The 14,009-nt window shown below is 26.5% G+C and overlaps 1 protein-coding gene across 3 annotated transcripts in view; it reads left to right on the forward strand.

The window, feature by feature from the left end:
- Positions 1-14,009, forward strand: part of LOC103577405 (regulating synaptic membrane exocytosis protein 1) — an 88,840-nt gene that overhangs the window by 2,372 nt on the left and 72,459 nt on the right. Inside the window, exon 1 of one of the 3 annotated variants that reach the window (XM_053738428.1) lies at positions 10,156-10,263. The exons of the other annotated variants lie outside the window; for them this stretch is intronic. The gene's annotated coding sequence lies outside the window, so the exon portion shown is untranslated. Of the gene's footprint in view, positions 1-10,155; positions 10,264-14,009 lie in introns of those variants that run through there. 3 annotated transcript variants of the gene reach the window in all.

The raw sequence follows: 14,009 nt of genomic DNA on the forward strand, positions 1-14,009 counted from the left end.
ATTTACTTATATTTATATTCATCCAACTGGTAACTGAACTAATAACTGATCTTTAATTAGCATTTAAAGGCATTAAGTAAACGCACATTAATATTAGTTAATTCAACCGATAATCGAATTCGGGACTGAAAAACAAAAACGAATAGATAATGGTCTAGGAATCGTATTTCAAATTCAGGTGTCTTAGGTATTAAATATCATTAACATCAAAGCCTAATTAAGCAACTAAAAATTAAAGCGTAACTAGCCAAGATCTAGGTCAACAACTGAATCGTCCTTTGAATTTGGTCACGACAATAAAATTGAAATCCTTTGTATAAATTTAGTGACGAGTAGGTTTAATTATCATCAGATTTTTATAGCAATCGAATCGATAAATTATCTTGACCCATTACTGACTTTGACACTATTGTAACATTTGCTCTTTATTAATCATTAACTATTTTTTAATGATTTAATTATTAAAAAAATTTGATGACCAGATTCTTTAGTCTCAATTTTCAGTAGTAATTTTTCGGACTAAATTTATCACCAGTAGTATAAAAATCTAACATATATTTATCGCTGGGTTTATTTATAAATTATTAGCAGTAATCAAAATAATTTTGTCGCTTAAAAATAATCCGAGTATTTATGTCGCCTATTTAATGAGTGATTTAAAAAATGATTAATTTTTACTAAAAATATTTTATCTTAATAATATAAATGAGTTTATGAATACTGAAAATTTTATAACATAGCTTGAGGGGTGGGAAAGATAATTATCATTTATGGCATTTTAAATGACTGTTTAAGGTCAAAATAAAATTAAACTACCCCTATATACATAAACCCCCTTCCTCACTTAAACTATTTCGATATGTTTAAATGCGGTTTAATACTCATGTGAGTCGTAAAAATTCAAATTTTTACTCAACTGATATACATTTTATCGTTTTGCTCGTTTGTATTCCAAGACGACTATGTCGCAACATTTCTATACCACAGCTTGAAGTTATATACTTGAGTAACCGAGTGTTGCATTCGTCTCATTGTTCGTTTTTTTCTTCTTATTTTTTTTAAAAAAATGGAACTTGTATTCTCATTCACGTCGTTCCCTTTTAGCGATCCGGGAATTTAATCTTCTGCGCACCTGCAATGAGCAGCTTGGAACTACTGTACAGGGCATAGGTATCTAAGGACACCTAACTATATATATATATATATATGTATATCTATCTATATATATGAGTGTGTGTAAGTAAATGTATGTATGATAGTCCTGAGAGGGCTGGAAGCCGATTAAATGACACTCAGGGGTGCTTTGATGAATCCTCGACCTTGACGGAACTTATGATCGACCCGAGTGACCTAAATAAAGGTGTAAATAATATTTCTCAAGGGTTTTACTGGTTAAAAAAGTAGGCTCAGATGTATAACCACCTCTGGCTAATTATGTTCGTTCATTATTTTTAAACACTTTAGCGCTCATTTATTTTTTATAGTCACACTTTTCTTTTCTTATTTATTTTATCTTGTAATGTCTTTAGTACTTGACTATTTAATATTTATCTTTCCTCAGGGATTTATCTAGTAGATCTAGTATCTACCCTACAATCTTATAAATATTTATTTTATTACGGTGATTTTAAATTTATTTATTATGTATGACATATTTTTTTTAAACACTAAAGTGGAGTGAAATGGAGGGTTAATGGTGTTAATACTTTTTGACTAATCTGAAAAATAAAATTTTAATTTCGGTTATTTTATTAGGAATTTTTTTAGTGAAAAAAAGTAATTAAAATTTTTTTACTTTATTAAAAATAAAAATCCGCATTTATTAAATATAATATTTATGAAATAATTTCAATTATAAATGCAGTAGAATGGAATAAAAAATAAAATTTAATATTAAAAATTATAAATTGAAAATTAGTATCGAAAATCCGTAAAAAGCCTTTGGCTAATTTTTTTTATATGCAATTGTATTAATTAAATTTAAATTCAATGCTGCGTTAATTATAGATTCGATTTTTTTAAAGTTACATAACGAATCATCCTGAATGTGTTTCATTTTATTTTCATTTAATTAAATTTAAAAGACTGAAAAAAAAATACGTATATAATTAAACGAGCAGCAAAACGGAATATATATATATATATATATATATATATATATATATATATATACATATATAGAAAAGAAAAAAAAAGTACAAGCTAATTGACTTTTATGTTGTACAGTACAATTTTATTTATAATTATACGTATCCGCTATACGTGTCCTTCAACATATGTGACAACTAACGTGATATATATATATATAATGTGGCCATAGTATAGTATGTGATCATAAAATTTATTTGTTAGTTGTGCCTTCGCTCTCTGCCGTGCATAAAATCCACATGAACGCATTTACGTGTGCTTATATTCGCAGGATAACGTAGTTGTTGATACAAGATGCGAAAAGCTCGGCACGTGCGAGTATAAATGAGATTAACTGAGGCTACTTGTCCACACATACTACATTTTGCACCCGGTTTGCTTCCTATATCTTCCTTCTATATAATTGAATCGCGTATGGAAAATTTAAACAATTCATTTTTTTCAGTCCCCATTTTATCTGGTTTTTTAAAATTTCAAACTCGGTTTTTTACTCCATTTTATTTGTTTTTTTTTTCACTGCAAAAAATTACTAATTTATTATTATTATTGTTAATTCATGCATTTATGAGTGTTTAATTTATTATGGAGGTCACGTATTGAATGAAAGCGGATGTAAATCCCCACAAAAAAAACTGATATGTTTATCGTGGGTTGAAGGGTTAATTCAGATAATCTCTACTTCACCTTTTCTACTTTTTTTTTTTTTTTTTTTTTTTTTTTTTGGATCACGTTTGAATAGACCGGTACGGAATTACGATCGACAGAATGATATAAGTAAAAACGAAATAAAATTTTTTTACTTTTACTCGGGTATTTTATACTGACGAAGGAATACAGCATTATCATAGATATTGGCCGCATCCTTGAGTTTATAAATAATGAAAAAAAAAAAAAAAAACAAAAATAATCGATAACAAAAAGACTAGAATATTTTCCTAAAAAAATAAATCAGTAGAAATGACTATTATTGTTGTTATTGTTTTTATGACGCAGATAGTAAATTAGTATTTTTTGTTTGTTAATAAAAGCGGTGTTTTTTTCGAGACAAAAATAGTGTAAGGATAATAGGAAAGTAAGAAATAAAAGCAAGTGTGAGAGTTGCGATTAAAAGTAAAAAAATTATTTTTTTATTTCAACACCCGAGATTTCCCTCGACGAACTTTAATGAAAGCATCTCATCTTTCTTCTTCTCTGCATAATAAAAAATATAACTTTATCCGTTTCTTTTATTCTTCATTTGCGTTTGTTTCATATTTTAGTTTTTACTTCATTGTACTTTTTCTTTACTTAACTTTTTTTTTGGTATAGACATTCATAACTTTGGAGTAATGGTGATTAAGAATTAAAAAGATTTTTTAATAAACATTTATTTTCTATTTACGATTTCATTAATACAAATTTTTATAAATTAATAAAACAAATTTTTTTCACTGTCTTTAGTTTTCAAAAAAAGTTTAATGTGTTTTTGAATTCTACTTAATCAATTATTAGGAAATTCCGCATCGGAATAAGATAAATTTTTAACAAAACCAGAAAATTTCGTATTTTTATGTAAAAATCTAAGATCTGTCTATATTTGTAACAAAAATCAATCAGAATCGATATTATTTATTTTTTATTTAAAAAATTCTTCAGTAAATGTTGTAGCCTAAAAAAAAAGTTTAAGACGAACTTTGAAATTTGAGACGTTCTGAATTTTCATAGGAATGCGAACTATCGGAAAATCTCTCTGGAAAATTTAAAGATTTTTTATTTTACCGCCTAATTTTATCCCGTAATTTTCTAATTGCTGTTTTGTTTTTGAAATTGAGTTTTTACAAAATTTCGAAACTGTCATAAATTTCGAATTTCCTGTTAAAGTTTTTTCAAACTTTTTTTTACACCCGGGCAGTTAATTATAGAACTCGAAATTGGCATCAAAAAGTTTCAACTTGAAAATGACAATTACAGAATTGTCATCAATTCTACAGAGAAATTAAATTCACTTGATAAGTAATTAAATGAAAAAAAAATAGTAATTAGTAGGAAGCCAGATTGTGAGTATCAGCTCATATTTTAAAAGTATTTTTAAAATTTCAAATTTTTTTAAGTATATTTGTAAATATATTTTATAAACAACTTAAACTCAGTCATATCTATGCTTCATTTTATGTGACAAGAATTTATTTTCTCGCCAAGAGAGCCATTATTCTTTCAGTATTCGAGTTCAGTAACTCTTTTTTTTTTAACCCCATGATAAAACAACTGTAGAATTACTTCTTTTCCATTGTGGGAATGTCTGACAAAAAATAGAGTTATAAAAAATAAGTAGTCACAAAAACATTTCTAACTTTTTCGAATTTATTTTCGCGCGGTACTCCGACGTATTAAATGTTAACCTGACATAAATGAGCCTAAAATCCTAAACCCGCTAAATTCTTAAAGAAATGAAGACATTTAAATACCAAAAACTTGTTTAGAGGTTCTAGTTTTTCAGCTGATTTAATTTTATAAAAGTTTTTAATTTCGTCGTTTTTGTGCAGTAGTTAATTTGTCCACTTAATTACATCATCTCAATTCAAGTGCAATAGCAAAAGTAGCAGTAGTAGAAGCAATAGAAAATTACTCTTAATTTTTCGTTCTCTCTCGAGTTTCCACATGTAGCTAACTGCACTTGTAGTTAAGCTCGTGTAATTCTTAAGACACTACAACTTAAGGGTCTGCTTGAGGATCGCCAGCATTAACGAGAATGAACTTTACTTAAGAATTAAAAAATAAATGCAATTGAAAACGGGGAAAAAGGAAAATCCTTAAGACCGTGGATTTAAGGTCGATATTTTCTATTGATTAGAAATATATGGGAGCTATTGATTTCATCAGTTGTGATTTTTGACAAAATCAATAGATCGGTTAATTGATTTTTGGTCAATAATTACAACCAATTGAATTTTTCTTCCCAGCTGACTATTTTCTCAAAAAAATTAAGTAAAAAATTTTAAATTGATAGTCTCCAGTTTTTCTAATGGTTCAGGAGCACTTGGGGTATTTTAAAAACTTCTCGCAAGCTCAGGCCATTCTATCAAAAATCTCTAAGCAATTTCCCACCTTAAAGTTTTTATAAATTTCTTATACTAAAATTGAATGAACGGGAATAATTAACGTCTGTGATAATAAATGTAACAACAAAAAATTATTTTATTAATGACAGATACAAACTATAAAAATTAAACCTTCTAAATATTTAAATTAATAATCATTAATTATTTATTATAATGAATACTTGATTAGAAAAATATAATTCTCTATTTGAAAATAATTAAAATTTCAATAATCATATCCGTCGTGATTCATAGGGAAGGGTGTACAACGTCGTTGATAATTTTCAGCATTGACTATACATTTCATCACATGATTCTTTACTTCACAACAATCTCTATGACGATTACACTATAAAAAAAATATAATATTAATTATCTTGTAACAAATATTTATATAAAAATTATCTTAATTAATTTTCATCAATAAAAGTATACTCACACTTTCATTAGGCTCTTTACACGAATGCGAGCAAGCTTCCGTCGAAACAACGACAATGGCAATTATTAGAATTAAAAAAAATTTAATTGACATTTTTCGTGAGTTGATATTTAGATCAGTTGATTTGAAATGAAAAAAAATTTTGAATAAATAAATTCTGTAGTTGGTCTCCGCGAAAAATGTGGTCGGTAGGTAGTTTTGAATATGACTAGTTTTTAATTAAAAAATTGAGTTAATATAAAAGGAAGGTGGTAAGTGATAGAGATAAAAATTTCTACGCAACTCGACTTATTTTTATTAAATCTATTTTTTATATTAATGATAATTTTTTATAGCTAAATGAATGTACGGACTAATTATAGTTGTTTTGATGTGGAATTTTTTTTTTTTTTTTTTTTTTTTTTTTTAAATTTTATAAGACATAACATTTAAGGTCATTTTAATTAAGGAGATAATAAAGTTTCTATTCGGAGTTAATGAGCTGTAATTATATCAATATATTTGACAACTGTAATGTACTAATAATAGGTCATTGAATGGAGTTCTTAAGAGATTTGCTTAACTTGTAACATGGTGATAGTTTTCAATTTACAAATTATATAAATTTAGATTTGAATGAAAATTCAATAATGGCTCGCGAAATTTTTCAAAATAAATTTTTCTGTTTCGGGCAAAGATGGATTGCACTGCAGGGAGAATTGTTAGGGTCATTTTTGACAATTTTTTTTTGCCAGAGAATCGAAGAGGTTCAGAGTAGTAACCAGTTGATTTTAATTTTTTTGAAGTTTTTTATTGGAATATTTACCTAGACAAGATTTTTTTTTTTTTTTCATGTAAATTTTAAACACATTAATTGACACTTCAAACAGACGTCGGGTCAAATATAAAGGCTGTCAACGCGAATCTTGTCAAATTTAGGTTTTTTCAGAGCTTTCATTTGCTTACTATACTTATAAATTGATTTTGAACAATTTTACTGTTTTAGTTAGGTCGTAAATTGGTTAAAATGAGAAATCTACTTTTCCATTCAGATTAAGGCTGATTTTTTTTTTTAAATACAGTATAGAAAAAATTATTTTGTAAGCGGGTCGAATCTTTTAGTAGATCGATGATAATTGTTTTTTAATTTTTATCAAACTATTGAACCAACCTTGAATTGAAATGTTAAAAATAAAAAATTTATCAGCTCTAACAAGCATCATAAAAATATTTTCACGTTAAAATACTAATTAAAAATATCACCTCTGAGTTTAATAAACTACATTGGTAATTTTTATCTTTAATAGTTAGTCAAAAAATTCCACAGCATTTAATTAACAAAAACGATTTTTTTTTTTTTTTTTTTTTTTTTAATTTTTATATTTCCGGTTCTTTTTATTTTTTTCGTTATTATTATTATTATTATTATTATTATTATTATTATTATTATTATGATTTTTATGGTTCAGTCGTTGCCTATTTTTTTTGCTCGGTATATGATCAAAGCAAGTCAACCCCCGTAATAATCGAAGTGGGTATGGCTTATGAGATGGCAACACGTGGTCGTGGAAAAATATAATGTAGTTTATCCGCCCACGCACAACTCACGCAGAAAGTATTAATGTATAAAGTGAAACAGGATAAAAATATATAAAAAAATCTAAATATAGAATATATATATTTATATATATACCCTTTGTTAAAAGTATATGTAGCTCATCTTGTAAGGCATCTTTTATCCTTTATCCTGCATCCTGAATCCCTTTAATAGTCACTAAGACAGCGACCAAGTTCGACACGGCCGGAAAAAAAAATCTAACGTCCCTGTTACTAAATCTTCTTAAACGAGAAGCCAACAAGTCTGGAGGGCAAGAGATATAACAAAAAAAGTTTTATCTTTTCACGTATTTCATCTCCTTCGTGTATACTTCAATTACTCTTTAGTACCATTTCATCAAATTATAACTTTCATCCATTTGTCCCAGATATATTTAAATATTTAAATTATATAAATTTTTTTTTTTATCAATAGTAGAAAAAATTTTCCTTTAATTGATTAATTTTCCAAAAAAATAAATTTGAATTTATTTTTTAGTTGTTGAAAAATCACTGGCCGCTGGACTTGATCCGAGAACTTTAAATTACAAAAAATACTTGTAGTACCGAGTAAATTTATTCCTGTACTAATTAACTGCCAACATCGTGGTGAAGAATTTAATTTTCCAGATGATGAATCGTAAGATTTTTGAATGAAGAAACCAAATTTTAAATTTAATAAAAAGTCGAGTAAATAATTTTCGATTGTTTGAATTTAATTGAGATAATGCAGCTTTATATTTAAAATTTTCAGTACGTGTCGAGTTATTAACAAAAGTAGATTGAAAGAATTAATATTTGTCATTTTTTAATAATATAGATGTTAATTAATATTAATTTCTATAACAACTCGGATTTAAATTCATTAAATAATAATAATAGTGCCATTAATATATTTATGCAGACTAATGGATCAATATATTTTTTTTATTACCATAAATGATTTATAATAATTTACGCTCATCTAAAATTCCATTTTCGATCAAAATTATCATACAATAAAATTATTAAAATATATATTTATTTTTTAAAAATAAAAATTTAATTTTCGAGTTGTTTTTATGTAAAAGTAAATTTTTTTACTTTTACTTAAAAATAGAATTCGAGCTAAACGATGCAACGTACGATAAAAATGTATAGGAAAACATTTACAGCAAATTTAATTTTCTACAAAAAAGATTTTCATAAATTTTTCCATGAACTTAAAAGTTCACGAGTTATCGTCACTTTTACAATTTAATTTATTATTTAAATAATAATAACAGTAATTTATAAAAAATGAGTTAATTTGATGGGATGGTTAAACATAAATTAAAAAAATATAAAAAAAAATATTTGCTACTCCAGTTATAAATATAATTATCGATAAAACGGTTTTTGCACCTTTTAATTTTTTTTAATGGGTATTTTTCTATCACGAACATACCATTTATCATAAATATGTACCACCCAAGTCATCAGACCGATATCATTGACAAATATTATTTATTAGTATATTTATTAAAACGTTCCATACATATTTTCCATTGAGATATTTATACATTATGACATTCATATAAATAACGTTATTTATTTTTCGATATCTACTGAAAAAGATAAATTACAAAACTCATTAAATTAAAAACTCAATTTAATTATTTTCGTACTGAAAAAAACTACTTAATCATATATATATATATATATATATATATATATATATATATATATATATATATATATATATTTTTATGATTCTGAAATTAACCGACGTCTAATAATTTTTGAATTCTTTCAAAACGATAAATTATAAAGAAAAAAATATTTTAAAAAATTGCACTTATAGATTTTTTATTTTTCTACATGTGCATTTTTTTTTTTTTTATTTGATTGATTAAAAAAAAAATTCAAAAACTTTCAATTGTCTGCTAAGTTTAAGATCATATTTTTTTTCATTTCATTAATTACAAATTTTTCTAATTAATAATTTTATGTAGACGCGTCTTAATTATTTACTAGTAATTACTAATTTCATATATATATATATATGTCTTATATCATAAAAATTCCCAACGTTCATTAAGTGAAATTACATTATATTAAATATTGATAAATTAATTAAATATAAAAAAAAAAAATTAATTTGACGTTTAGAATTTTTAGTTATAAAATGAATGTAAAAATAATTTAAAAAGCCTACAAGCTTTTATATTTAAAAAGAAACCATTTATTCGTAACCAAAAAACGAAAAATAAATAAACCGCGAGCTTTCACGGTCGAACTTGTAAAAACGTTGATGAAAAGAAGCTAAACAACATAACATATATAAAAACAAAAATAAAAAAAATGATATAAAATGTGGGCGCCCTCGACCTCTTCTTCAGGTTCTGCTAGTCCTACGCTTCCGAGGATGCCACTCTGCTGCCTGCCTTGACGTTTCTCTATCCGTCTACTCTAGAGGAAGCAAGCAAGCAAGCAACTTATTTATTTTCACTATACTAGTCCTGCGCGATGGGAAACGCCCCTCCATTTAGACATCGAGCTTTTTTGGTAGAGGGAGTCATCAAGCTCTGAGGTAAGCGGGAGGAAAAGCTCGCGGTGTTAAAGGGGGAAGCTTTTATGCGGGTGCAACCGGGAAAGTTTTAGTTTAGTGGGAGGGAAAAGCTTCTATGGTGGTAGTAGTGGTCGGGGTGGGTGGCAATGGGGTGAAAGGGAAACGCTTCAGGGGGTTTAAAGCGCCCTCTCGCTCGTCAGGTCGTACCAAATGAGGTGGGAGAAACAGGAGACCCGGGCAGTGCAAGCCGGGCAGTCTGCCCGATGATATCGGTTCCTTGATATAATCCTTTGTTAATATCTTTACTTGATAAAATCATTTTGCCGCTATTTAGTGACTCACCACGGTTGTGTTTTTATTTTTTTTTTTTTTTAATAAACTATTTTTTGAATTTTTAAAATTTGTGTATTTTAAGAAACTTTTTCCTTTTTTATGAACATTTATTTTTTTTCAATTTTTTGTGGAATTTTTTTGTCTAAAGGACGACGTAACAGGTTGGTTTGTTGAATGTATAAATTTTCATTTTTGTAGACATTTTTTTTTTTTATTTTTTTTCAATTTTTCCGTCAGTGCTTAGTGAGATTGTGAATTTAATTAACTTTATTATTATTTTAAAGAAGGATAGAGTGCTAGACATAATGATAATAATTATATAGTAAAAAGAAAAAAAAAAAGCAAAGTGAGGAAATAAACGTAGGTAGGGAAATTACTTCTCACTTGATCGGGGTATTTTTCCCTGTGAAAACTGTTGCGCCTCCAGCCGACCCAGTCTTTGTTAGGTCAAAAAAAAAAAAAAATAGTCTACGAGTTTTTTTTAACAAAGCATACAATTAATTACACGTTTTTTTGGACTGATTGAAGAGTGTCACGTTTTTTCCGACAAAAGGGTAACTTTACAACCAACTCAATAGCCGGAGTGTTAAAAAAAAAATTACTAATAATAATAATAAAAATAAAAAAATGATGGTAAGACTCAAAGGAAAATCTTTTAGTCATTTATTTTTTTCAATCTGTCGTACAAAAGAAGCTTGACCAGGTTTTCCTTTTTTAGCTTTTTTTATAGCGTTGAAAGGAAAAAAATAGATATGAATTGAAATATAATAGACTTTTTGTTTGGCTTACTCAATTTTTTTTCAGATTCGGTATTTTTGTTATCCGTGACCTTTCCATTTTCATTTTCTGCAAAAAAAATTTTTTTTTTAAGCAATTGATACACTAACAATTCAAAAAAATTTATTAAAATTTTTTTTTTAAATTTAAATTTGAGAAAAAAATTTTCAAGTTAAAGCAGCAGACAACGAAATTTTTTTTTGCTGTCACTTTAACTTTGAAATCGTTGTACAAGTAAATTTTTCAACTTCAATTGAAATGTAATTAAAATTTTTTTTGAATTTGATTGACAAAAAAAAATAAATTTTTTTTTGGAGGATAATTCGTTCGGCCCAAAAAATTAAAAATTTTTCTTATTTTTAAAATTAAAAGTCAAAAGATAAAAATTTAAATCGGATTTAAAATTCAAGCACGAATTTTTTTAGTGTCCCCATTTTCCCGACCCTCCCCTAAATAAATAAATAAATAATAAAAAACAGCAAATATCGTATTGAAAAATAGTAGCACGCGTAGATTTTGTTTCGCTATAAAATTCTCCATAAACATCTCTGGAATATATAAATATATATTTTATTAAGAGTAAGGTGTTTAGAGGAGCGAAAAAATTGTAAAGCAATTTCACGAAAGAAGGGAAAACAAATGGGGCAGAGAAAGGGCGTAAATGACATCTTGTACCTACAGGGAAGAAAAATAGGGGGAAAATGTTTAATAAAGATAATACGTTCATACAATAAAATCTATCAGAACGAAAAATGTCACCGGCAAAAAGTTAAAAAGCTATGTCAGTCTTATTTTCTAAGCTCTTCGAATGCATACACAAGTAAAAGAATTTTATCTATTCAACAGTCGTACGAAATTCAGTCGACAGAATAGGTAAAAATAAAAAAGGCTTAATGACCATACGAAAATCGGTATTTGAATGTCGTCGCATTCAGAATATACCCGTCGAGTGTTTAAGCTTTCAGTGACAAGGATACTCTTAAAGAGATTTCACTTTTTCGTGAGTTCACTCAGTCCTCGGTCCTCTTTATTTCTCATCCTTATTTATTTCTCATGAGCATGTCTCTCGGGCGTTTCGCGCGCGGTTACCTTCGATGCGCGTGAGTAAGTGGTCTGTACCTATATTACTAAGCTCTGAGTCGGTTTATTCCGTGACAGGGTCACCTGTTGACCTACTTTACCTAACGTTCATGTGGGCCAGTGTGTTAGTTATTTTCTCTCGTTTTCTCTCTCATTATATGCACCCATATATTTATTATATAATATATATACAATAACTTACCCTGTATACGCGTACTTCTCATTTACTAACTATTATTTCTCATTGTATTGTCGTTATAAACTTTTTTTATACTCGACGGTTAAACTAATTTTTTACTCGGCCATTGTTTCAATATTTTTTATACTTTTCTATAAAAAAAAAAAAAAAAAATTGACTCGTAATTTACTTGCTCGTTTTATCAAATGAAAAGTTAACATTTTTTGAATAATGATAATTATTAAAATTTAATGATATTTTATTTATAGTATTTATAATACGAGCTCCTTAAATTATTTCACTCTATTTAATTCATTTTCTGTTGTCAATTTCGTTGATATTTAACATAATTATGTATCATAAATTTCCGATAATTGTTTTATTTATTAATTTATATTATCATTGTTATTTTTTTTAGCTTAGCCGAGTTTATATCAAGCAATTGAGTGCTTTTTAATTGAATTATAGATTTAATGGCTTTAATTATAATACAAGAGACTAATATTTTCATTAGTAAATTATTTTTATTAAATATTTATTGACAAATATTAAATGCCTTTTCTATGACAATTTTATTTCTTCACTTATTTTCATGTTAAAAATTTTGAAAATTTTTTTTTTTAATTTACACTGAAAAAATCGGTAATAAATTCCGAGTGATTACAGATTTTAATTCAATTCGTAATCACTCCGTTACAGAATCCCAGAAGTTTTTCAAAAAATTATTCCGCATGCGCAGTAAATAGGAAGTTTTTTATTTCATCAGAGTGATTTAGATTTTATTTGAATCCGTATTTACTCCGGACTTAATTCGCGTTCATTCCCCAAAATTTTTACAGTACACGGCAAAATTTAAATTATCAATTTATAATTTTTTTTTGCAATTTTGATGTATGAGAATTGTTCCTCAAAATTTTAAATTCAATTTTATGAAGATAAATTTTTAATACAAGCTAAAAAAATACTGGTAGTACTTCCCATTTTAACAAAGTAACTATTTCCATCGTTACATTTTAATGATTCTCATTGATTCATATTAACTTTTTCTATCGGAGATGGTAAGCATTCTTATCTGAGATGATAATCATTACTATCTCAGAAGGCAAAATTTAAAAATTTTTCAGTTATAAGAAATATTACTATCTAGATGGTAACTATTACTATCAGCAATAGTAATTATTACTGTACAAGAAATGAATAGTTAACATAAAAGCATGATAATGATTATCACATACAGATGGTAATTATTCCCTATTGCAAGATGGCGATAGAATTTTTTTTTCAGCGTGTAAAAATTTGAAAATAAATTTTTTTTTATTTCGATACAATTTCTTACTTGATTCACTTTTTCAACACGGAAAAAAAATATTAGTAAATATTACTGAGATTCTCGTCAACAGCGCGCCTAGACCGGATCTCAGTAAATTTTACTGAGTAGAACTTAAAAAATTAATAACAGATGCATTTTTTTTTGACAAGTGTCTTGTAGTTTTTTAAGGTTTAAGTAGTAATTTTAAATAGTCAAGTAGTATATTTCAACGATTAACTGTTAATTATAGCAGTTTAAACATTAAAATCATAATTTAACTGATTGAAACGACATTAGTTATTGAACATAACATAAATAATTAGAAGTTGAACTACAATTATTGTCAATCATTTTTTTCTGTGAAACTGTATCTCTTATTTACGTACAAATAATTATTTAAAAAATTTTTTTGAATAATTTAGACACTCTAATAAATATAAAACATAATTGAGTGATAAAAAGGTAAAAATAATTCGATTAAAGTATAAATTAATGTATTACTATTTAAATTGATAAATACTCCAAGTTAAGTAATAAAATACGTTAGTATCTCATAAAACAGT

The sequence above is a fragment of the Microplitis demolitor genome, chromosome 4 (assembly GCF_026212275.2).
Source record: "Microplitis demolitor isolate Queensland-Clemson2020A chromosome 4, iyMicDemo2.1a, whole genome shotgun sequence".
Lineage (NCBI taxonomy): Eukaryota > Metazoa > Arthropoda > Insecta > Hymenoptera > Braconidae > Microplitis > Microplitis demolitor.